We start from the raw sequence: 23,774 nt of genomic DNA, 5'->3' as shown, positions 1-23,774 counted from the left end.
ACATACACTGTATTTACAGTAACATCATACATCAGTATTATTACCATCATCTTGCCACTGCACCTTATATCCTCACTTACCTTGTGTCCTTTAAGTGTATATTTATTCTATTTTTATTGTTAAGTATTTAATGCTATTGCATTTTTATTGTGCTATTGTATTTTTATTATATTCAAATATACCGGACTGCTATGACAACCTAATTTCCCCTCGGTGATGAATAAAGTCATCTATCTATCTATGCATGTCATACATCTGTTTCATTGCTCTACAAGAACTGTACTTTCACTGATGGCACTCATCATATAGGTACAGTTACTGCAGTATAAGTTTTGAAAAAAATAGACATTAGGTCAACCTGATGTGGACAGTATGTGGAAAGAGGGAGTGGGGTCACACTGTCATGTGTTTCTCAGCACTCTCTCTCATTTTCACCACATCACCATATTTGAACCCATAAAAAAACGTGGTTTGAATTAGAAATCACTTTATTCAAATCATTTTATTCAGCTGAAACCTTATGGTATGTGAGTTTAAGATGCTTTCAGTCAGTGCATGTTGGCCATGCAGTATGATGGATTTTCCATTACAAAAAAGATGAAAGACCCATTCAGAGGCTATAGGTTGAGTCACTGTTTCCCCAAAAAATGGGAAAAAATGGGAAAAAAAACAATCCCCAAAAGCTGTAGTATAATTATACTTCAAAAATTCTCACACAGGAAGCACGGCAAATTCAAATTTCAGGTCCATTTCAACACTGTGAGAGAAATTGTAACTGTTAGAGACTGCAGTTGTTGTAATGTAATTCTACACTGTGAACCATAAAAGATGAAATGATGAAAGAAGAAAGACAAATCTAAAGGAACAGCGAATGGATAGATATATGAACTAACAGTGCCATATGCACTGTGATAAACTGAATACAATACCGTAATTCCATTGCACTTTATGCTTGATTTATTGCAGCAGTAGACCTGGTGTTTGAAAAAAAAAAACTGCTCTCCTTTCAACTGTCAGAACTTTGCAGGAAGGGGTAACTACTTGGCCAATTACGCTTGGCCTTGCACGGTAGCAATTTGCATCCACTCAGTGACATTTATGCAATTATTTCTAGTAAGTGAATAACAGAACCAGCGCAAATGCATTAAAGAGGACAATTCAAATGGCTATCATTTTGGATATCATTTAATAGCTTGAAAAATATCCTCTCTGTCAGCTGAGCTCTCTCTCACCTATTTCTCTCATCTGTCTCCTCTGGCCTCTGTCTCGATAATCAAAAATGACAATGACAGAGCCTTTTGAAAAGAACAGTACAAATCATTTGCAATATCACTGGGGAGTGTGTACAACAGCCACAATCCAGGCTCTATTTTAAACTGAGCATCCCCTCTTATCAACTGACGTCAATTGTGCTGAGTATATGTGGGAATACAGAAGCACATGCATGCACACTGTGTATTTGTATCGGCATATTTGTGAGTATGCATGTGTGTGTTCTCTATCAACACACATTTAAGCTATATGTGTGTTCCCTCCAGCTGGTACTGTACATATTTGTTTACTTCCTGTTTTGCGTATATGGAGAAGGAAACAGACTCAACGATAAATGTGGAAAAACTATGACGGTAGAAATACACAAAGAAAAAGATGAAAAGATGGAAGGATGGATATATTGCAATATAACACAAGAGAACATCAAAGTAGTTCCACCTGCTCTGCTCACAATGACTCACTGTACTGTTGCAGATATTTTTTAAATACAAAACTTATTAAATAAAACTGTCATACTCACAGCCAGTGTGATTTGTGAGATAATATTGCATCAAATACATGCAAGTAGATTAGTTCGCTAGTGAGAGACCGAGCATGGCTACAGGGGGTCATGTGACCCCAGCAAGAGGCCCTCTTGTTACGCACCCAGTTGTAGAGAAAATGACACTTGTATCTTTTTTCCTCAGCATTTGCTCAAGTCTTCCTGCAACCTCTTTCTTTTCATGCTGGACTACCTTGTTTCAGTTCAGTCAGTTCAAAACCAATGACAACAACTTTACAAGTAGAAAAGACATGACTTTGAAGATCTCATTTTATTTGCCCATCCTCATTCCATATTTCTGTCATTTTCCATCTTTATTTCTTCTCTCCTTTCCAGAGAGACTGTGAAATAAACTATACACTGAATGATGTTCCCTATTGGATTTTACAAAATGACTGTGTGTGTGTGTGTGTGTGTGTGTGTGTGTGTGTGTGGTATCAAAACGGCTACAAGATGAATTACTGTTATTGGAAATCACTTTAGAGAAATTACACTCTTGCGAAAGGTATGAGGCCTTTGTTTTCGTTTTTTATGCGTTTGTGACATCTCTGAATCATTGATCACTTCACGTAGTAAGAGGAAAGTGACCATAACTGTACATTTGGTAAACAATGGGCTTTTTGCTCCATTTCTTTCCTAATTCTTATGTGACAAAAATCTGCATCTTTGATTGGTGCTCTCTTTGGCTTTTGTTCTTCCTCCCTCCGTCTCTTTTTCTGTCAGTCAGGTCTGTTTAACAATGTGTGTGTGTGACACGACAGTGTTGTCATGAGTGACACCGATCTTAGCTGCAAAAGACCCAAATTGCTTGTACCCAAATCGTCCTTTTCTGTTCTTCTGCCCCCCTTTTTCTGCTGTTAGCCTCCCACACATTCATTCCCCTCTCAGTGCTTTCCCATATGCATCTTTCCCAGCTTGGTCATTGTCTCTTAAATTCTCCCTTTCCTTTGCGTCTTATACTGTTGATTTTTTTCCCCACTTAGTCTCATTCCCTTGTCTCGCCACCCACCTCCTTCTTTCTATTTCCCGTCACGCTCTCTATTGGTCTCTCTCCATCTCAGTTCTGTTCATCTGGTTTCTGCTCTTATCCAAGGTGACTTCCGGAGAGCAGCGTCTCTGTTGCATACAGAGAGAAAGAGGCGGCAGCACACCTGGTCGAGAGTGGAATGCACTCAACTGAAATATTTGTCAAGCAACAGATTACATGATCGTAGCTCCTCTAAGGCACAGCGGTAGCTCCTGTTTGAAGAGTCAGAAACATGACACAACCTCATCTCCTGAGCAGAGAAGACACACTGAGACTAAACAGTAGTGCAAATGCTAATGAAGGGAGCTGTGATGTTTTTGTTCGAACAAACATGCAGATGGCAACTGTCTTTTGCACAAAATAAGATACTCAGTAACATGAAAGCTCTTGAGCAAACTTGTGAAATTCTTATAAAATTTCCTGTGGGCCTTTACTGGCAAAAGTCATAATAATAATGAAGGGTGTAAGGTACATGTGTGCAAGTTTTGCATTTAAAATATTACTGGAGCAAAATCACACAACTATCACCAACATGACGTACTTAAAATAAATATCTTTATTACTCACAGCTTTTTATATTTTCATCTATGATAATCATCATCATTGGGCAGCATATCATACTTTCACAAGTGAAATTTTAATCTTAACACGAACTGTCAAAAGTTGTAAAAGTAGGCCACAGAATATTTGACTCTGTGACTCTACAGTGAAATGAAAGTAAAAAGTAGCACAAAATGCTAACAATTTTTTAAACAGATAGTAGATTTTTCTGTTCAGGGTCCTTTAATAAAAACAAAACATGAAAGTGGGGTGGAACCAAGGGAGTTGTTGTCTTCATTGTTAAATAATCACCACTGCTGATGATGGCCATAAGGTTTTAAAGTTTTATTCAAGCTGCGATGAGTCACTTTGTCCCTCACTGTCTGACTCACAACAGACAACCAAATGAAACTTCACGTTACCATGAATGAAATGAAAAATTTTTGTGGGTTTGAATGTTGGGAATAATGCAAATACACAACTCATCAAACAATATAACTCAAGGTCTAGTCGCTTTTAGACATTTCAGTTTAGAAATGTTATCTTTCAGGACAGTTCAATACAATTACACATATAAGCTGTTTGACTAAAAAGTGATTTCTGGGAAGTATCTGTCCGTAGTTTCATAATCTCCAGTGTAATATAAATCACATAACCTACACATATCTCTTGTCTCTTATCTTCTAAGTCTTTTTTCAGCGAACAACCAATCATTTGACAGACGAATGCAAATAAAACACATAAAAATGATGGAGGAGTAGAAAAATGAGACTGATTTTTATCTCCTGCAGGGAAATGTAGTTTTTCTGGATCAAACACATATAAAACATGTTCAAGATAATCTCTGTATTTGATTACAGCCCGCATCAATGAGGCTTAAAATTATCCGATCTCAGTTTCTTTTTGACTTGATTTCACCTGGCACAATGGAAGCAATTAGTTTGATAAGTTGCACTAAAAAAAAAAAAAAGCTGTTTGCGCATTTTATTTTTTATTAAAATGAAGAAGGGATGATAACCTTAACAACATGAACGTCATCCGTCTGGGAGATTGGGAGTTTAAAAATGAGCACAAATACCTGGACAGGTTCCCTGCACTTCAGAGCTTGTGTATGTGAAGCTGATCACGAGGGGAAATAAGACAGATGGTGAAGATTTTGCAGTACAGGTATTTCTTGTTATGCTAATTTTAACATTTTTTGTTGTCCCATAATGGATAGAACAATGTCGCTAAAGTATGTGTAATGAATTCAAACAGTACTGTAGAATTTGGAAACAAAATCCCACTGTTGAGTTTTTTTGCTTCTGAAAGGTTGACACTTTGGAGTCAAAGATGTTTTCTGAACAGAAGATAGTTCTTGCAGAATTTCTGTTTTGAGCTTGAGCTGTCAGGTTATGATGAATAATGATTATAGCTTTACACAGCATGAAAAAAGACGCTGAAATGTGTCTTAATCACACAGGCAGCATGTGTCACATCATAGAAACATGGCTCTATTCGGCATGACGCGTACATGTCATTAAGATTATTTTGTACCAATAAGTAGTCTTTTCTGAAAATGTTTTTTGCTTTTCTTTCTTTAGCCTCTTCTACATTACACTTGGCTTGATTCTAAATCGTTGCATGCCCAGGATGCTTTTTTTCTTTCTTTTTTTTTTTTTTCATCCACTATGTTCTTGTTGTCTGCTGTTGTTTGTATGTTTGGCCATCTGTCATTGGTCAGAACTTTAGAGGAACCAGGAAACAACAGACAGGGGAGACTTCTAATTGGTCCACAGAGGATAAGGGTCTGTTCAAGGGAACACTCTTTGGATAAGTACTGATTAGAAAACAGCAGGTGCTGGTGATAGCAGGGTATTAGCTCTCAAATGAAGGTCCAGTGAGTCCCAGGAGGCCCCGGAGGGTCCCAAGAAAACATGCCAAGTTATGTTGTAAATCATGTTGTACGTGGGAAAGTTTCCAAACTAAATCAATTATACAGTAATCACACTCCTTCACTTGGTGTTCACCAGGTTTGATCAGGTTTTTGACCAGTTTTTTTTTTTTGGTGACATTTTGAAAGACCTTGTAAAAGTTGATATGATCTGCACATATCATAAACACAACAGAAAGGGTTAGGTGTGGAACAATTTGACTGGCCCGCAATGAGTCCACCATTAAACACCTTTGGGATGAACTGGAACAGAGACTGCAAGCCAGGCCTTTTGGTGCAACATCAGTGTCTGACCTCACAAATGCTCTACCACATGAATCGGCAAAAATCCCCTCAAAAACACTTCAAAATCTTATGGAAAACCTTCCCATTAGAGTGGAAGCTGTTACAGCTGCAAAGTTATCTATGTGTTTAAAATGCAATCTCATTAAAATCCACGTTGTTGTAAGGATGGGGTGTCCCAATACTTTTCTCTATATCCTGTAGGAATATTAGTATTGCACAGCTGTTTCTCATAACACTCATAGTTCAAATCCATGTGATACTTACAAACTGTCCACATTTCTGTCAGGCAAAGAGCCTTTAGGTTACACTTTTAAAGTCAGCAGATATTTCATAAAAAGACTGACTGCAAGTGTTGATGTTCTAGACAGTTGCAGTAGAGTAATGTAAGACAGCACATCACCAGGTTGAGTAACTCTGACTAAGGTAGAAGTTAATTACATGAACATCATGGGATACAAAGTTACATGAGAAAAATCTCACAAACTGGAGTTTAGAACAACCAAGAGGTGGCATGTCATCAAGGGAGATGTGACAAAAATGGAACCACATTATCACCCACATTTCACTTCAGGAGACATGACATCCTTAGACCAATGGCTCCTTCCTGTCCCTAGATCCAGGACAGTGCTATTGTGACAGGGTGTCTTCAGTAGCTGCCCCCAAACTATGGACTCCCCCTCCTCATGTTTATATTGAGGTACTTAAAAACAGCACTTTTACTCAAACCTGCTCTTATATCTGTTGTGAAGCTATTGTTTGTTGTTCTTACTACATATTCTCTTATTCAAGTTTTTGTTTTCTCTTCTCTAATCTTGCTTTCTCTATCTGTGCTGTACTGCAAACTGAATCAACTGTAAAAGCTGGACACACCAACGGTTTTGTCACTGTCTTCAGGATGAAGTCATCAGTTTGGTTATAATAAACTAACCTGTGTTCAAATAGAGTTCAAATGCAGTTTACTGACATCTTTTCATTTATTACTGGATAGTGAAGTTCAACTTTTATAGTAACTATATCTAGTTGCCATTTTGCCTTTTCAGCTTTAATCTACAAGTCACAGCTTTATTTAATGCACACTGAAGTTATTCTGCACTTGTGTGTCGCTCCTAAAGGAAAAAAAAAGAAATCTCTCAGATGTCAAAAAGCAAATTAAAGAAGAAACAGGACTTACATTTAATTAACATGTTCTCATGAATCATCTCAAGAGAAACAAACATATGAAGCTCTGAACAAAATCTGTTTTTTCCCTCAAAAAACCAAAACCCACATTATCTGTGTTTGTTTGTGTCACCTTTGACAACATTTAAGAGAAAAAAATGTTTTCTGCAAAACTTAAAGTTTGCATGTTAATGTGCTCAAAAGCTAATTCTTCTGTATATATGATGAAAGATCACCTGTTTTTTTCTACCATCCTGTTTTTGTCTGAAGTATGAATTGGCATGCCTGCAAACAGCAGGATGGTCAAGTGAAGCCAAGCCAACAACTCTGCTGTGACAATATGTTCCCCTGTAAAATATGTATGCTACTCAAATAAACATCAGTCCCATCAAACCAAGGTGTTATGAACAGAGGGTGTGGTACTGATCATAAACTCTGAAACATACCAGCAATTTTAGGTGACCTGACTTGAGTTAAAATGAAAACAAGTGCAGGATAATAAAAAGACAGCACAGTTGCCAGTTTATTAGGTACACTTGTACAATCTAATACAACTGTTCTACCATAAAGTCCTTGTTTAAAATGCCCATAATCATCTTTTGTTGACACTGTCACAGAGCTCTCTACAGTGTGAACTGAAAAACATGTTTCAGGACTGAGGTCATACTGAGAAATGGTGTTGTACTTGACTGCAATATATTGAAGGGTGTTTCTAATATTGTGTTCATCTCATGCAAAGGACAAAAAATGAGAAACCCCTCTCAATATAATGTAGTCTAGTGTAACATGACCTTCAACTGTGACCTCAGTCATGAATATATAATTAAATTTACTGAGATCTAATACTTACATCTTAACTAAACAGAGATAAAATATAGTTCTCCAGAGTAGCCTTCAGAGCAGTCTGTTGATGTGTCTCAGATGGGGCATCACTTGTTTACGACACCACATCTGAAGCCCACTATTGGGCTGATATTGTGTAATCTGATTTTGTCAGAAGAAGTTTTACGGATTGACAGAGTAGTAATCTGACAATTTCATCATACTTTTTGTCTTTCTCCCATGACAGACTAGCCATAAGTCACGCAGCCACTTGACGTTTATGACAGGTAGATAGATAGATAGATAGATAGATAGATAGATAGATAGATAGATAGATAGATAGATAGATAGATAGATAGATAGATAGATAGATAGATAGATAGATAGATAGATAGATAGATAGATAGATAGATAGATAGATAGATAGATAGATACTTTATTGATCCCGAGGGAAATTCAAGAAGGTGAACCTATAGGTCATCTTGGGGAAGGTTACTCTTCAAATGCAATAAGTTGAAAAATACTGGTTACCCTTTTAAAATGTGTAGTGTAATGTAATGTAAAGAGGAGTGGAGCTCAACAAAATATAAACAGCGCACTCGATGGCTGCTGCAAAAATACAGAGCAAAACTGTGTCTTGAACACATGATCACATCTTGATCAGTCAACTTGATGGACAAGATGCAGTGAAAAAAAAAAACAAAACAACAACACTCAAAATGTATTGTATTTGGATGTTAGCCCTTTGTAATCACCCATGTTTATTTATTTATTTTTGCACAGTACCCTTATGCAATTATTAGGAGTTGATACATTAAGATTAGCAGGAGTTAGTACCAAAATTCTCCCTCCTGTCTGGTATGATTATGCGATTGGAGAAGAAAAGGGTCAAAACATCAAACTATGAAAAACGTAAAAAATGATAATCGTCATGCCAATCTGATATCTTAGTCATGTATCTTAATGTATCGTCTCTTCAGTGAAGGGGAGGTTTCAGTAGATGGTTCAATCAGATCATGTTTGTCATGATTTATTCAGTTCATTTTCCATTGCACAAAATATTTATGCAATATTGAGATTTTTTTTTTTCTGTCAATTTTTGGCATTTCCACTCAGCTGTTGGGTGGATGGAAACACCTACAGATGTAGCTGGAGCCTCCTGAGACTCAGTCAGTCAGGCTGAGAGACGCATCAAATAAGTTGCTGAAATCTCAAACGTCCTGTTTAAATGACAAGTTTAACTATAGAAAAACGTTCATTCTTTCTTCAATTTCCCACTCCATTGCCCCTCTCTTTCGCTCCATTTCTTTTTTTCTTCTCCCCCTTGCATTCTTCCAGTTCCCTCTTCAACAGCACTCTGCAATCTGTCAGTCATGTGTTGCCTCTGTCAAGTTTTCAGCTAAGACCCGGGTAATCCTGCCATCGCTTAGGCTGTTAACTGGCTAATTACGGAATATATTGGCCGTCACAGACCCCTAATCCTCCACTCTCTTTCACTTTTGCCCATTAGGGATCCCGGGGGATTACTGTAACAGTCACACCTCCTTCTCCCTTTTTTCTCACTTTGATGGTATGCAGGGATTAGTATTAAAATATACAGTTCATCTAACAGAAAGGATGGCAGTGCTGTCAAGACTGGAGAGGAACGAAAACTGCTACACTGTGGAAGCTGTACCCTCTAAAAGAAAAATTATGTCATATATGTATCAAAAGGTGTGTTATACCAGCAAGCTTCCAATTTCCTAAAAAAGGTTTTACAGTAGCAGCAGTGGTAGTAACTAAAGAACTGTATGGATTAATCCGACATCCATCCTGAGTCTTGTGCTGAGGGTACAATGATTTTCCTTCTGAAACATTACAAAGTGGAAATAAGATCAATTTTTATTCACATGAATTTTTTCCAACGCTGAGATAAGAACATACTTAGCATTTTCCTAACGCATAATCTTGGGAATAGAGCAAAAATAGTTTTACTTTCTGTGAAGCCTGTCTGTATTGTGCATATGGACACAACTATTTCTGGGAATAACATTTGCTTCTTTCTTCTATTTAATTTATTTTAGCTATTGTTATTATTTCTTTTTATTTAAAAATTACACAACATATGATGCCAGCAAACAAATAAATTAAACAGTTTAACTAAATACAGTTAACAAAAATCCTCAGTGCATTAATTGTGGAGTGAGCAAATAATATTTTAAAGAGAAATGTCAGTGTAATTCTCTTTGTCTTCCATTGGCCAAGGCAGATGGTATTTAGTTATTGCCATGTTTCATGGCAGCTATTTTCCAAAGCAGTTCTGTGCCCTGTTCATTCATTTTGGCTGTATTTAGCATCCATTTGAGTCTAGTGAATGTCTTACTGACACTCTGTTTGGTCTTTTATTACCTCTGCCAAGGAGGTTTTGTTTTCTGTTCCGTTTGTTTGTCTGTTTGTCAGAAGGAGAAACAAAGAACTGAAGAAACATTGAGACCACTTTCATGAGAGTTGGTAGAATCACAAACACATGAACTACTCTTCACTTTGACTTTAACATTACGAGATAGGTGAAGATGAAACGCATGACTATGACTGTGAGAATGTAATGCCCACATACACTATATAGGCAAGAATATTAGGTCACCTGACCGTTATACCGACAGGCACTTTAATGACATTGCATTCTAAAAACCCATAGCCTTGCAGCTGTAACAGCTTCCACTCTTCTGGGAAGGCTTTCCACAACATTTTGTGTGTCTGTGGGAATTTTTGCCCATTCATGCAGTTGAACGCTTGATACTGATGTTGAACAAAAAAGCCTGGCTCACAATCTCTGTTCCAGTTCATCCCAAAGGTGTTTGATGGGGTTGAGGTCCGGGCTCTGTGTGGGCCAGTCAAGTTCTTCCACATCAAACCCTAACCCAGACCTAACTCATTCAACCATGTCTTTGTGGACCTTGCTTTGTGCACTGGGTCACAGTCAAGCTGGAATACAAAAGGGCCTTAACCCAACAAAAAAACTGAAGTATTGTCAAAAATGTCTTGGTATGCTGAAGCATCCACATTTCCATACACTGGAAGTAAGGGGCCCAGCCCAACCCCTGAAGAACAACCCCATAAAGAGGTGTGTCTGGATACTCTTTTCTATAACGCATTCAACTATTTTATGTTGTCCTAATTCTGATTTTGAAATAGACAAACATAAGGTCTCTCCCTGGATTATCAGCCTTGGCAGAGGTCTATGGCCTGCGAATGCCCTTCTAGTTTTATATTTGCTTGAAGTAATTGCTGGTTGAGAGTAACATGAAACCCAAGCCTGAACCTGCAAGACAGACTTTGTTACACACTAGAAATAAAAGTTGGCAGGAACACTGTCCTCAAGGCAGGAAAAAATAGTTAAATATCAACATTAAGTCCCCATAATAAGTATGAAAGAATGTTGCATTAGCAACACATTAGCCTAAGACAGCTAATATAATGGCTAGCTACAATAAACATCAAAAATAAAACATTTTTGCAACAACTCTTTTATGCTTATATTTAAAATACACATATGAAACAGATGGAAATGCAGTTATTTCTGTTTGGTGTCAAATATAGTTTTATGTGTGTTGAATCTACATATTTGTGTCAAAAGTAAAACTTTTCATGGTCACAGTATTAACAGCCAATACATGTTTTTTTTATGTTTTTTTCCTTATGTTATATTTTTCCTTCACAACATCAACATTACCCCTTAGTGTTTCAGGAGAAAGAACATCTATTTTATATTAGATTTGAGGTTCAGTCCTTGATTTTCCCCTTAACTTTCTCAATAAGTTGGGCGAACTTTTTTCAGAAGTTAATATTCGGAGTGACAAAGTGAGACAGGGAGATAGAATGGAAGGTAAAAAGGACAAAGACATCACAGCACTAACTGATAGGAGCCACATTAAAGCACCGTTCCTCTGCCTCCCGGCAACACTCCGTAGGAAGAATGGAACAAAGGAGACGAAGAGGAGGGAAAAAGGAGAGGGAAAATGATAAGCCAGCATATCTTTTATTATTTCACAGGTGGAAGAGTTTGGTTATAACGTGTGTTTGCCTCCTCTCCCTCCTTCACGTCTGTCTTTTTGTCTCATATATACACTTCCACGCATTTTCTGGTTTCCTCATTTTCCCTCTCCAGTCATCTCACTCCCTTATCCACACCTGCACACTTTCTTACCTTTTTTGCATTCCCCTTCTCTGTCTCATTTGGGCCGATCATTCCTCCAGTGATGCCACTCTCCACCTGCATTGTGCCTGTAATCACAGCAAACAACATGTTTGGTTAAAGTTTGCAACGAGGATTTGTTTGAATTCTGCAACACTGGGAGGTTCATCTCCATCTCCCTGCAGCATAACATGCTAACCTGATTTTACAGAAGAAGATAACACCTCTCTCGGGTTTGTAAGCCATTTTCAGGCTTTCTCAGTTCCACATTTGTAGTCATGTGTGAACCTCCGCATATATACCAAGACTGACTTTCTCTCTCTAATTTTCACTGTCACACATTCCCATCTTTGTTCTTTCCTCTGACATATTAGCTCCTGATTATCCACCTCAGTTAAGCCAGAGTCAGCAGACACAAGACAAAGAGACTTCATCATCACCTCTGTGTCTGAAAAGCAGCCTCATGGAAATTTTTGCCTTTAAGATGACTTTTCCTTATTCAGTTTATTTCAGAAAACTGATGTGTGTACCTGCATTACAAAGCACAGAGTGGCTTTAAAGTTAAATACTTGTATGAGAAATAAGTGTGAGGAGGTCTCTGTTCTTAATACATTTTATCTTATATTTTGTCCTCACATTCTGTCCCACGAGTGCAGTAACGTTCTCGAGCAAAACATCCCTTATCTCAACTTTTCAGTTAGGATCAATATGGTTGGACTGTATAAAACAAACAAGTTCAGCTAATGAAATGCAAAATATATTATTACAAAATATGAATAAGATTTACCGAGAAATTTTGTGTAAGCCCCTCCTATGGAAGATAAAGTAAAGACAAGACAATTTTTCTTTTTGTCCTGTTCAACTTTTCTTCATATACACACCTCAATTTTGATCCTGAAAGCATCAGGTTTTTTGCTTCATTATTGTTTTCAAATGAACTCGATACACAAGCCTTTATCAAAGCATTTTCACTCAAAAACACAGGTGGAAGTAATAACTTCAATGAGCATTCATTGCAGGTGAATGCAGCAATTAATACTGTTTAAAGTTACACCTGTATTTAAGTCTGCTGTTTAAAAAGAAGAACCTTAGTTTTACTCCCTCCAGTAACTGTGATCTGCCTTCCATTTCCATTTGACTATGGTTCACTAACATGAGTCATGTTAGAAAAAGTAAATTGTCAAATCTTTATATATAGTTTACAAGTCACTGAGCATTTTAACATCAGCATTGTATTCACAGGGAATAAAGACGTATAGCATACATCCTTCAGTTTATGTGAGTATCATCAACAAAGAAATATTTGGTGTCACATATGCTAATTTAGGTTTCTCGAACATGGCCTACAATTCGCTTTGTCTATTTTTCTGGCTGCGAAATTGAAGAAATACATTAATGAATGTACACAACCTGTAGTAGAGTGCATTGTCCTTTTAAGTAAACATTAAGTACTTGTGTCTTTGTTTGCTTTCAGCATGCTTTTGCTTTTGCATAAAACTGAATACCTGCTGGTGGTGCCTTGATTCAAATTCTACTTGATTTGACTGATATTTAGCCTTGCAGGTGGCACAGAATGTTAATCTGCTACGTCAGCAGGGTCCTATTAGAACTGATTAAGTTTCACTGTTGTCATGATTTATGATTTATTCTTTTTCTGTAGAATTCAAGAGCATCTCTACAGATTTCTAAGATTTCTCATGAGCTCACTGCTGATGTTTTAAAACCTTTGAGTTAGGATAGCCTAATATGATCAAAATTACCTTTAAATGGGAGAATTCACAAGTACACACTCTCAAAGTGCAGGAAACTCTAATTCTTAATAACATTCAAATTTTAGCACTGGAATGTGAAAAAAAATATTGAAATATCTCATATAAAGCATAAATAAAATCAGACTCTGTTAATTTTGCAGTTCAAAAAACAAAAAACATTTGACATGGGGATATATTCATTCATTTCTTAACAGGCAATATGCTTTTTGCTAAGTCATGTTTATATACCAAATAGTCAAAAGTTACCGTAAGTGACCAGTATGGTGATAAGAGTTGAGTTTTAACCTGAGTTTTACCTTTCCCTAACCTTAACTATAAAATAGTCAACTTTTGCTGATATTGTGGAAAGCAATAAATTACAAAAAACAATTCAAAGTAGTATGTGCCTCAATGTGCTTTTAATAATTTTTTCTGAGCTTTAGAGCAAACCCTGTTTGATTTCTTTCACAAATCCTGTCATATTTGTTCAACAAATAACCAGTAACTTTGCAGTGGTACTTATTTGCTCTACAAATAACAAATAACCAGTAACATTCTGCCTGATTGCATTTGTGGTTTTAAGTAGCTTAAGATTTCATCAAGCAAAATTAGTCACCTTACAGTTAAATCATATTTCTAATTTCTTTTTGCCAGGTATAAAATGTTAGTTAGGAAACATACCGACAGTGGTAGGTAATTAAAGAGGCAGATAAAAGTTTACTGTATCATTCAGCTCAACAGGAATTGATTTGTTGATTGTGTTTCTTTCAGTGTAGTTGTAGTTTAATGTTACAAAGTGGTACTTGTGTTTACATCCCAATCCTCTCTCATCAGCTTTGTTTGAGCTGAGATAGATGCCACTGCAGAATGTCCACCTCTTGCTAAAATGCTGGCCTTGTCACTCGATTGAATAAATGGCTCTAATGGTTCCTAAGGAGAAGCTGAAATCCTTTTGGACACAAGATTCCCCCCTCTCAGCAGCCCCTTCTCTCAAGAGGTTAAAAGCGAGAAGCAATTCCTCTTCTTAGGGTGAAAGTGGAAGGCCAATCCCGGACAAAGCAATTACTTTCTTAAGTTCTCGTTCACATATACAGACACACACACACACGCAAGTAAGCAGCAAGTAGAAGTACACAGTCTGTGTGTACTTTTCAGCTATCTTTTGAAGTCTTGTTAAATTAACAGCAACCTGCCTCTAATTGTCTTTCCTGCTCAGAAAGTGCTCAAATAATCAACATTTTGAGAGACACCCCGTAACAAACAGTAAAAGGGCAGTAGTAGAGGAACACACTATATCTCACATCGACCCACACACAATGACACCATCCGCCCACACACATAACTGAAACAGCAAACCTTGCCAGCAAACTACTGCACAAGCACAGAATACAAGCAGAGCCTTTTTATTTCTCACAAAACAAATACTCAGCAGCACCCAAATAAAGACAGCTAACACTTGTTGTCAGAAAGAAGAAGGCTGGAAGAGGCAGAAATGAAGGAATGAGAGGAAAAGAGAAAGCAAAAAACAAACAAACAAAGAAAACGGATGACACAAGGGGAAGGGTGTGAGGGTAAGTGTTATGGCTTCGTAGTTATTTTGAGTATGTAAAATGCAGATTCACTTGTATTCCTAATGAGTGTGATGTGTGACAGTTTTTAGAGCCATTAGGGAGAATATGAGCCAGAAAAAAATTCCCACAATACACCACCCACACACTCTCCATTACTTACTCCAGGAGCCGAGGAAGGTGAAGAAATCAAGAAGGGGTGAAGAGGAGGGGGTGAGGGGATGGGGGACACACAGAGAGAGAGAGGGAAAATAAATAAAGTGGAGACGAGACAGCATGAAAAATGTGAAGAAAAAATCCAAAATGAGGATGGAAAAGTTAGAAAGATCTGGGAGAGAGTGGGAGGAACAAGGGGGAGAGAGGGAGGGACAGAAGGGAGGAAAGCAAGAAAGCGAGCCAAAGTGTGAGAGGATGAGATGAGGAGGGGGTGACTACAGGCTCTCTGGTGTCTTCTATCTTTGATCTAAATGTACTTTGGCATTTCTCCTCTCCACTCCTCAGATGCAATTAGATTCCTCGCTAGCCAAGCAGACGCAGATGAAATGGCTGCTTAATGACTTCCTCGGCAACCCGCCCCGGCAACGCAAACCTTCCATCTGGAGCCTCCTGTTTCCCTCCCTCTGCTCCCTCTCTTCTCCCTCTTTCTCCTCACCCATCATCTCCACATTGCTCGCTTTGATTTTCTATAATTTTTCCTGTGTGTTCTTCTTTAGTTTGTTTGCTTTTCTTTCTCACTTGATTTGCAGTAGCACATATTTTCCCATGTAAATCCCTTCTTCCTGCACTCCCCTTCTTATTTGCTTCACTTTTCTTGCCTTTATTCTAGTTTTGTTGTCTTTTTTCATGCCTCTTGTACTCATTCCACCACCCGAATAAGCACCAATTACGATTTTGTCAAAGTTTCTAATAACAGTATTTTATGGTCTTAAACACAACAAGCATATTTCTTGTAAAACAACTGAATAAAAAAGTTGAACCAACAGGGTCACTAAAGAACCATGGAAACCCTTTGCATGCATATGCACACAAAGTAATTACAAGAGTAGTTACAGAAAGAGTAAGAGACCTAAAGCACCATACTTTTGCATGTTTTGGACCACGTATACTTTACGGCCTACAGTTTTTCAGAAATGTTAACATGCCAACAGTGAGAATATTCATGACTATCCCTTCTCTCAATTACATGACTGTCAAAACACAACCCATCACAAAACAAGCTAATCAAGTCTATCATCAGATGAGTCTGCAAAACACCCAGTTATGTTTAATGTATAGCATATAACACAAAGGTGAGCATGCAGTCTGTGTAGATAGCTGATGAAAATAGAAATGCATCAGATGTGGGAGATACTGAGGAATGAGCAGCAACACCTCCCACAAGCAAACATTCAGGCAACTTAAGATTATGGAATCCAGAACGATCATGATACGGTCCATAAAAATGCATTAAAACATTAAACATTAAATTCAGTTCTGTGATGTTATGTCAATGGGATGACAGAGGCACAGAATGGTCCAAAATGGATGTTACTTGTAGGGACACTTGGCTGCACGATTCTGTTTGCTCCATATAATGTTAATGTTAAATTATTGCTAACATTTGCAAGTAATGATGATTTTTGTCATCTAAAATACAAATGAGGTGTTGTCAAACTTTCCTAAAAATGAGCTGTTGTCTAGTCAATAAAGTTTAGAAAGCAACCTATGAATCTTTCTCAGAATGGATTTCACTTTTTTTTCCGCCAAATGGTTAAAATGAGTGAAATTGTCAGCCTTTTAGTTACAAAGCTGCTTTTCTAACCCTGAGGTCACTGCTGTCCTCATCTCTCCATCCTTTAGCCTCATTTCCGTCTGCCTCACTTGTATTTTGTGGTGCTGTGATCATCTTTCATCTCTCCACAGGAGAGAGGGCACATTTTCTAATCGGGCTGAGTAATGCAAATTTAATGAATTTGGCAGTGGAGTCCCATGGTGTGTGTAAATGCACAAACGTACACAAATATGGAGCGTATTTGCAGTCAGACAGCAGACACACACACACACACACACACACTCTCTCACACAAAGCCACAAAAGCATGCTTACTTCCATTCACAGGTGGATGCCAAGATTCAGACACGCACAGGATTGAGTGTTAGCTATGTGCAGAACAACAGGACATTGTACAGTGGCTCCTCTATGTCTCCACAGGTCTCCATGGATACTGCCACACAACAGATGGGTGCCTACACACACACATAATCTCTCTCTCTTGCACACAAACACACACACACCATGACTTACGGACTCTCCACTGGCTAGGACATTCAATCTGCGGCTCTTTTATGGTTTTAATTAATGCAGTTTTGTTTATGTTTCTGTATTGTATCTCTCAATTTACTGTCATTGGGCTGTCTGCCATGATGCAAAGCCGTTTTGTACGAAGGACAAAGTCTCTAACCTTGAACACATGTATAAAAACCCTAGAAACAAAAATATATGGACATGCATATTTGAATTTGATTGCACTGGTAAACTACTGTTCAACCCCCCAAAACTGTTTGGAAACAGTTTTACTGCTGGATAACATATTTTACATGAAAATAAGATATTTTTTGTTTATGTTTTCTTGATCTCTTAACATACTTAAAGTACTTTTTGCCACATGCAGTGCATCCATCATCTCCATAATTTACCCTACAATCACTCAAACAATCTATGCATGTCAAGTCCCTACCCACTGACTTTATTGCTAAACATGCATAGCTATAATACATGTCGGCAGGAACATGTAGGAATGTTACAGCAATTCAGCCTGTGCCCAAAGGTAAAAGCTGAGATCGTGTAAAGAAGACAAGTTGAATCAGATGCTACACTTAGGGCCTTTTCTGGTAAGAGACTACTCAGGCATGAGCTAATGTGATGGGTGTGCTTTAAAACCAATGATTTTCACATATAACGAGCAAGTGATGTATGCTCCCAGCTTTACAGATGTTGCCATACCATCCAGTTATCCCAGACCCAAAAAACCAGCACAGCACAGTTGGGTAAGTGTATTTTGAGTATGCAGCCCAAGCACTTCGACAACCTTACCTGTGCAGTAGCTTAATGGTGCTGTAGATGACCACCTGCAAGTCATCATCCACATTTGCACAGGTCAAAAATTATTTCCTGTTTTCTTCGCATTCAATTCAGCCGAAGTGAAGTAAGCTGTGGGTTTTTATACACTAGTCAAAGAATGGCTGCATGTTTTTATTTTCAAGGTGCAGTTCTACATTTGGGGAATATGTTTTTATGTCTTTTCTGAGATATAGATGAAAAGATCTACATTAATTATTTCTGTACAAATGTTGAGCTGCAACATGCGGCTGAACTCAGCTCGGGAGGAGGCAGAAACACCCAGCCCTTGTTCCTCAACCAACACCTCTGAAGCTCACTCATGAACACATTATTTACCCAAACTTTTAAGTTTGTTACGATGGCAAAACTACAGAAAGTCACTGAGCCTGGTCGTGGTTCATCAACAAATAGTTCAGGCTTAACACATTCTCATATAACTTGTGGGAAGAAAGAAAATTATCCCCAAAATGTTCACTCATGCTTGAAGCCAAACTCTGGGTCAAACAGCCCAAGCTCAATTCACTACATTGTCACAACAATAAAACTTGCTTTTGAATGAATTAGTAGAATTGGATAACATCTTATGAAACTGATTTTAAAACTAATTCATTATTTAGTGAGGGCCCTTTTGTCTAAAATGACCTACAGTTATTTACCCATATGTCTGTGATGTAAAATTCAAAGGTCCACCCTAATTGACATTTATTTGGCCAGCTTGTAAAACATCCCACTAACTGCAAGTATGGGTTGTAAAAAAAAAAAAAGTGTTAAAAGCTACCAGGCATTTTTCTCTAGTTTTAATTTGTTTTCTCAGTTTTAAAATAGGGTGCCTCAGGCAGTCCATAAGCAATTCTGAATACTAGTGTAATATTTAATGTGCACTGATAAAACAGTGTTTGTCAAAGAGAAATGGTTATGTCATTTGAGTTTATCGCGAGTCATTCTTAACTCCTACACTGTTTTTTTAGTTATTTTATGCATTTGTTTTTCTACAGTTTCTTAACCAAACCTGATGCTGGAAAATATACTGCATCTTGAAATTCATGACTGTTCCTGCTGAGACCATACAAATAAAATATGAGGGTTTATTTCCTCTGTGACTGGTGAAAATAAGCAGAACATAACATAGCACACTGATATCTAAACTGGTCATAATGATAAAACAGGCTTCAAGTTCAAGTGTCTTTTCTCCATCTCACCTGCTGTGTGTGCTAACCAATGATAATGAAACACCTTTGTTGTGGCAGAGCAAGCTAGCGACTCACAGCATGAGCTTTCTTCTGCTGCCCGGTGAGTGTCTCACACATGCACACAAACATGCAACAATGTAAGAGTACATGCACTAACATTAGCATACGTGTACTGAGATGACACCTGCATATTGCTACTGTAAAGGCATCTCTCTCTCTCTCTCTCTCTCTCTCTCTCACACACACACACACACACACACACACACACACACACACACACACACACATTTACACGTTTACTTAGCAATAACAGGGAATAGTTTGATGTTTTCAAATAAAGGATTATTCTACCTTATCTTATTTTGGGGAATCTGCCAACATACAAACCCACTTATTGTCATTTTTACTTTAATACTTGTATTCTAGATGATGCAGTATGCAAGTTAGTGGCCTTCAGACGTATCAGGTTTAGGTTTAGAGCCAGGCTAGGTCTTTGTTCTGTCTCCAGTTTTGATGTTAAGCTAAACAAATCCTGGTGTCAGCTCCATGCCTGACAGACAGGAAAAGCCGGTTTCAATCATTTCATCTCACCTATCTGCAAAAAGAAAGCGAGTGTATTTTCTGAAATGCGGAACTATTCCTTTAAAAGAGAGTTTTGTAGATTGAAGACATTTGTAACCCATTTGTAACCCATATAACCAACACGGCACATATTGTACAAATCCAACAGCCATTATTGTATTGGTAAAATTTAAGCAAAAAAAAAAAAAAAAAAAAAAAAAATTGATATATAGAACTGGAGGTAAGAGCTCATACTCAGAAGGTACTGTTTCAGGAAAACCTCCACCAATTATATAGAAAGATATTCATGAATTCATGAATATGAATAACACAAGGTGACTTCAGTTAAACTATTTTTTTCATGCACTTGCCAACTTGTCTTGCCCCAAATTTACATTATTAACATATCTATGATTACACTGCCACACATTATTAAACTATCATGCTTATCTGATGGGGTCATTTCTGACAATTTCAACATTTTTAAACAGTATGGTTTGTGTCTCCCTAAAGGCTCATGTCTAAAAACTTGTCTGCCTCACAGGAAATTAGAAAAAAAGGTTAAAAGTTAATAATACCAGTGCCCTTTTTACTTTTTCAGAATTTGGTAACTGCTTTTAACTGTACATATTTTATAGCATGTTCTTTTAAAGAAAAAGTCAAAGTGCAACAGCAGTTTAGCAATAAAACATATCAAGGTTAAAAGAACAATGATGGAACACATGATATGACATGAATTGTTGCCCTTATACAGACTGTTTTATTTATTAGATATTCCTTGTTTGTCCTATCCAACCAAACTACTGCTGATGTGACAGTAAACAACGAGCATGTGAGAATCAAACTCTTCATTTATAGTCAGATCACATTCAATATCTTCATTTGAAACAGCTGAAATTAAATAGGAGAATCATCTTCAGACTGAAAGGGCTTCATTAGCTCAGTTAAATTGATCCCATCAATTACAGGTTTGATTGGCTGTGACACAGCAACTAAAGAGTTATAATTTCATCCATCTCTTTCTTTCTTTTTCAGGCTCTCTCAACAGTTGTCTACCTTTCTTTCACCAGCTCTGACGTTACTGGAACAGGATCGGGAACAGAGGACAGAAAAGGTTTACCTGCAGTAAATAGACTCCAGACAAGTTTAATATAACCAGCCATGTTTCATAAATTACTGAAGCGTGAGTCTGCATGTGGGTTTGTGCAACAGCCACTGGCAATCATAATGTCTAACCATCTTCACGTAGACTAATGTAACTATATTGGGCTCTAGCACTGTGACAATATCATATCTAGAAATAGATTTCTTTCAGTAAATGTGAACTCTGGAGCATCTCTGTCCCAGTCCTAAAGTTGGAGGACAGAGAATTAGATGAAGAGGTTGTTGACAGTTAAACAGATACACGCAGGTGTCTACAGTATAATATATGAAGGAAGCTTAGGTTCTGAGACCAATAGCAGGTATGTTGTGCAAACTGTTCACTGTCAAAACAAAATGTTCACACTGAATGTATCTGCAAAATGTTCAATGTCAACAAATATCTTTCATCCAATCTTTGCGTTTGGCTACAAGGACATAATTAATATCTTTATGGATTTAGGCAACTCAAAATACTTGGTTTGGGAACAACCGTGAAAGTCAATGCCAACATAAATCACAAGACACAGTAACTTTTTCAAAAGTTACAGCGGGCAGCTCCTGAGTGTAAAGTAGAGTGTAAAATACATTTCCAGTGGGTATGCATGGTTCTATGGTCATAATTACTCACATTCTAATGTTATCTTACGCTAAGATTCACATAAACATGCACAACAAGTGAATATTAACGAATGGCAGCAACTGCTCAGTTTAAGCCAAGAAAGAATTCCTTGGTCAATAATGCAAAGTAAACAAAACCAAATGCATTCAACAGAATATTTTATTACATAATATGCCCAGGGAGAGATAAGTTTTTCCTTGAATGGGCAGTCTTCAAAGAAACTCATTTCACCTCCAATAGGGAGAGAAAGATGGCAAAAAGCAAGCCAGGAAGGCATACAGGTGTTCAGTATAGCCACTGCATTATTTCACTGCTTTTTGTGTCCCCATTTTGCATTCAAAGTGTACTATCAGGCAAGACCAGGACTGAAACTTAGTCATGGATGAGATATTTACACCTAACCCCCACAGCCAAGCACCTAGGTCCAGTCTGTTCCCCTGCCCTTCAACTGCTGTTGCAAGTACTAGATCTCTCTCTCTCTCTTTCTCTCTCTCTCTCTCACACACACACACACACACCTACACCTGAATGTTAAAGCCTTCAAAGACACACTGGACATTTACCAGCTTCTATTACTATGGGCTGATACTTTATATATACTACAGGATACTCTCCTGATGGCACATGATGGAAAGAGGAAAGATAGTCACAAAAGCTGTGTGTGTGTAAACAGACCTGTGAGTAGCCTTTATGTCACCAAGCCAATTTCTCAAAGATGCACACATTTATCTCGGTGTACAACCACCTGCAGACGGTCGGCTCTCTGCGGCACAAGGCTGGCCAGACCCTGCCTTTGAAGAAACAACAGAAGAATGATGACTTTCTTTGAAACCCTTGTTGAATAACAAGAACATCAAAATGAAGATAGTCATTTAGCCATTTGGACATGCATCAGGGGAACAGAAGGAACCTGGTACAATATCTCCAAAACTGTGTGTGTGTGGGTGTATGTGTGTGTGTTTTTTTTGTGAAAAAAAAAAAAAAAAGAGACCATGACATACATAAGCCCAGCTGTAAGTGTGATGGATGGATGTTGTTGCTCCCACACAGCTGACACGCACTGTTTGTCACTCACATACACACACTTACACACATGGACAATTTTAGCTTACAGGCCTTCTTTGCCACCAGGAACATATTTTCCAACAAGCTCACGTTTTTATCTGAATACTGTTTTTATGCAATTTGACAAGCTTTTGCATTTTAACTCAGTTGTTGTGTCTAAATCATATTTATCTCCTTATTTGTAACCAGTTTGCTTTATTTTTTTTGATTTAGTTTGTGTGTGTTTTAACAATGGACTTGTCATGGACTAACTGAACCGTGATTTGGAGACACGTCCACACTCAGCTATTAATTAAAGGATGAGCGACTGTAACCTGTCACGTGTGGTGGTGCAACAAACAATTGACCAGGGTGATTTTGTACGGATGGAGCAGAGAAAAAAATGAGCATGTGTGTTGCAACAGACAGGCAGCAGCTGAATACATGTTGTCCCCACAGCCACCAGCTAGCAGCCGAGCGACCAAGGGGTTTCATGGGGACTAACCTATGCACAAATGTCCACCTGTTTCACTTGGGCATGGATCAATAGTTGGTGACCTGCTGCCCAAGAAAACTGTGAGGCCATGAAAGGTCGGAGCTGAAGCTGCTGTAGCTAATCTACCCGTGGGGAATCCACAACTTGCTGTGATCTTTGGTCTTCTGCAGTTCTGACAGGGTTGGAGAGACCTTCGCAGCCAGCATGGGAGAGCTATTGGAGCAATACACAGCAAGGACCTGGACCTAACTACTTTATACTTCAGTTTTAACCTTGCTGTTAAGTAGCATTTTTTTTTATTTGTTTAGTTTTATTACTTATGGCTTAGCCATCATGGCTATGTTCAAAATAACAGATCAATGATTTTAAAAGCACTGGCTAAAGACCAATAAATTCTCCGGAAAATGCCATTCATTCATCATTCACAGAACATTCCGGAGCTTGTTGAGAAAAGTCGGATTGACGAGTTGGTACCACCTTTGTGTAACCGCTTAACGTGACTTTTGTTTGATTGTTTGATAGACAGATTGTTTAGTATAGGCAGATAAGGG

At 37.9% G+C, this 23,774-nt stretch overlaps 1 long non-coding RNA gene across 2 annotated transcripts in view; it reads right to left on the bottom strand.

Annotated features, from left to right (window-relative positions):
• The window catches only part of LOC124057309, a 63,344-nt gene extending 40,861 nt beyond the window's left edge, over positions 1–22,483 (bottom strand). For both annotated transcript variants that reach the window (XR_006843091.1, XR_006843092.1), the window contains exons 1-2: positions 22,359–22,483; positions 11,765–11,841 (exon numbers count right to left, since the gene is read on the bottom strand). This is a non-coding gene — a long non-coding RNA (uncharacterized LOC124057309). The remainder of the gene's footprint in view (positions 1–11,764; positions 11,842–22,358) is intronic.
• Between the last annotated feature and the right edge of the window lie 1,291 nt (positions 22,484–23,774).

This window comes from Scatophagus argus, chromosome 4 (assembly GCF_020382885.2).
Source record: "Scatophagus argus isolate fScaArg1 chromosome 4, fScaArg1.pri, whole genome shotgun sequence".
Classification (NCBI taxonomy): Eukaryota; Metazoa; Chordata; class Actinopteri; family Scatophagidae; genus Scatophagus; species Scatophagus argus.
Note: the sequence above shows the minus strand (reverse complement) of the source record. Positions and strands in the feature narration are given on the sequence as shown.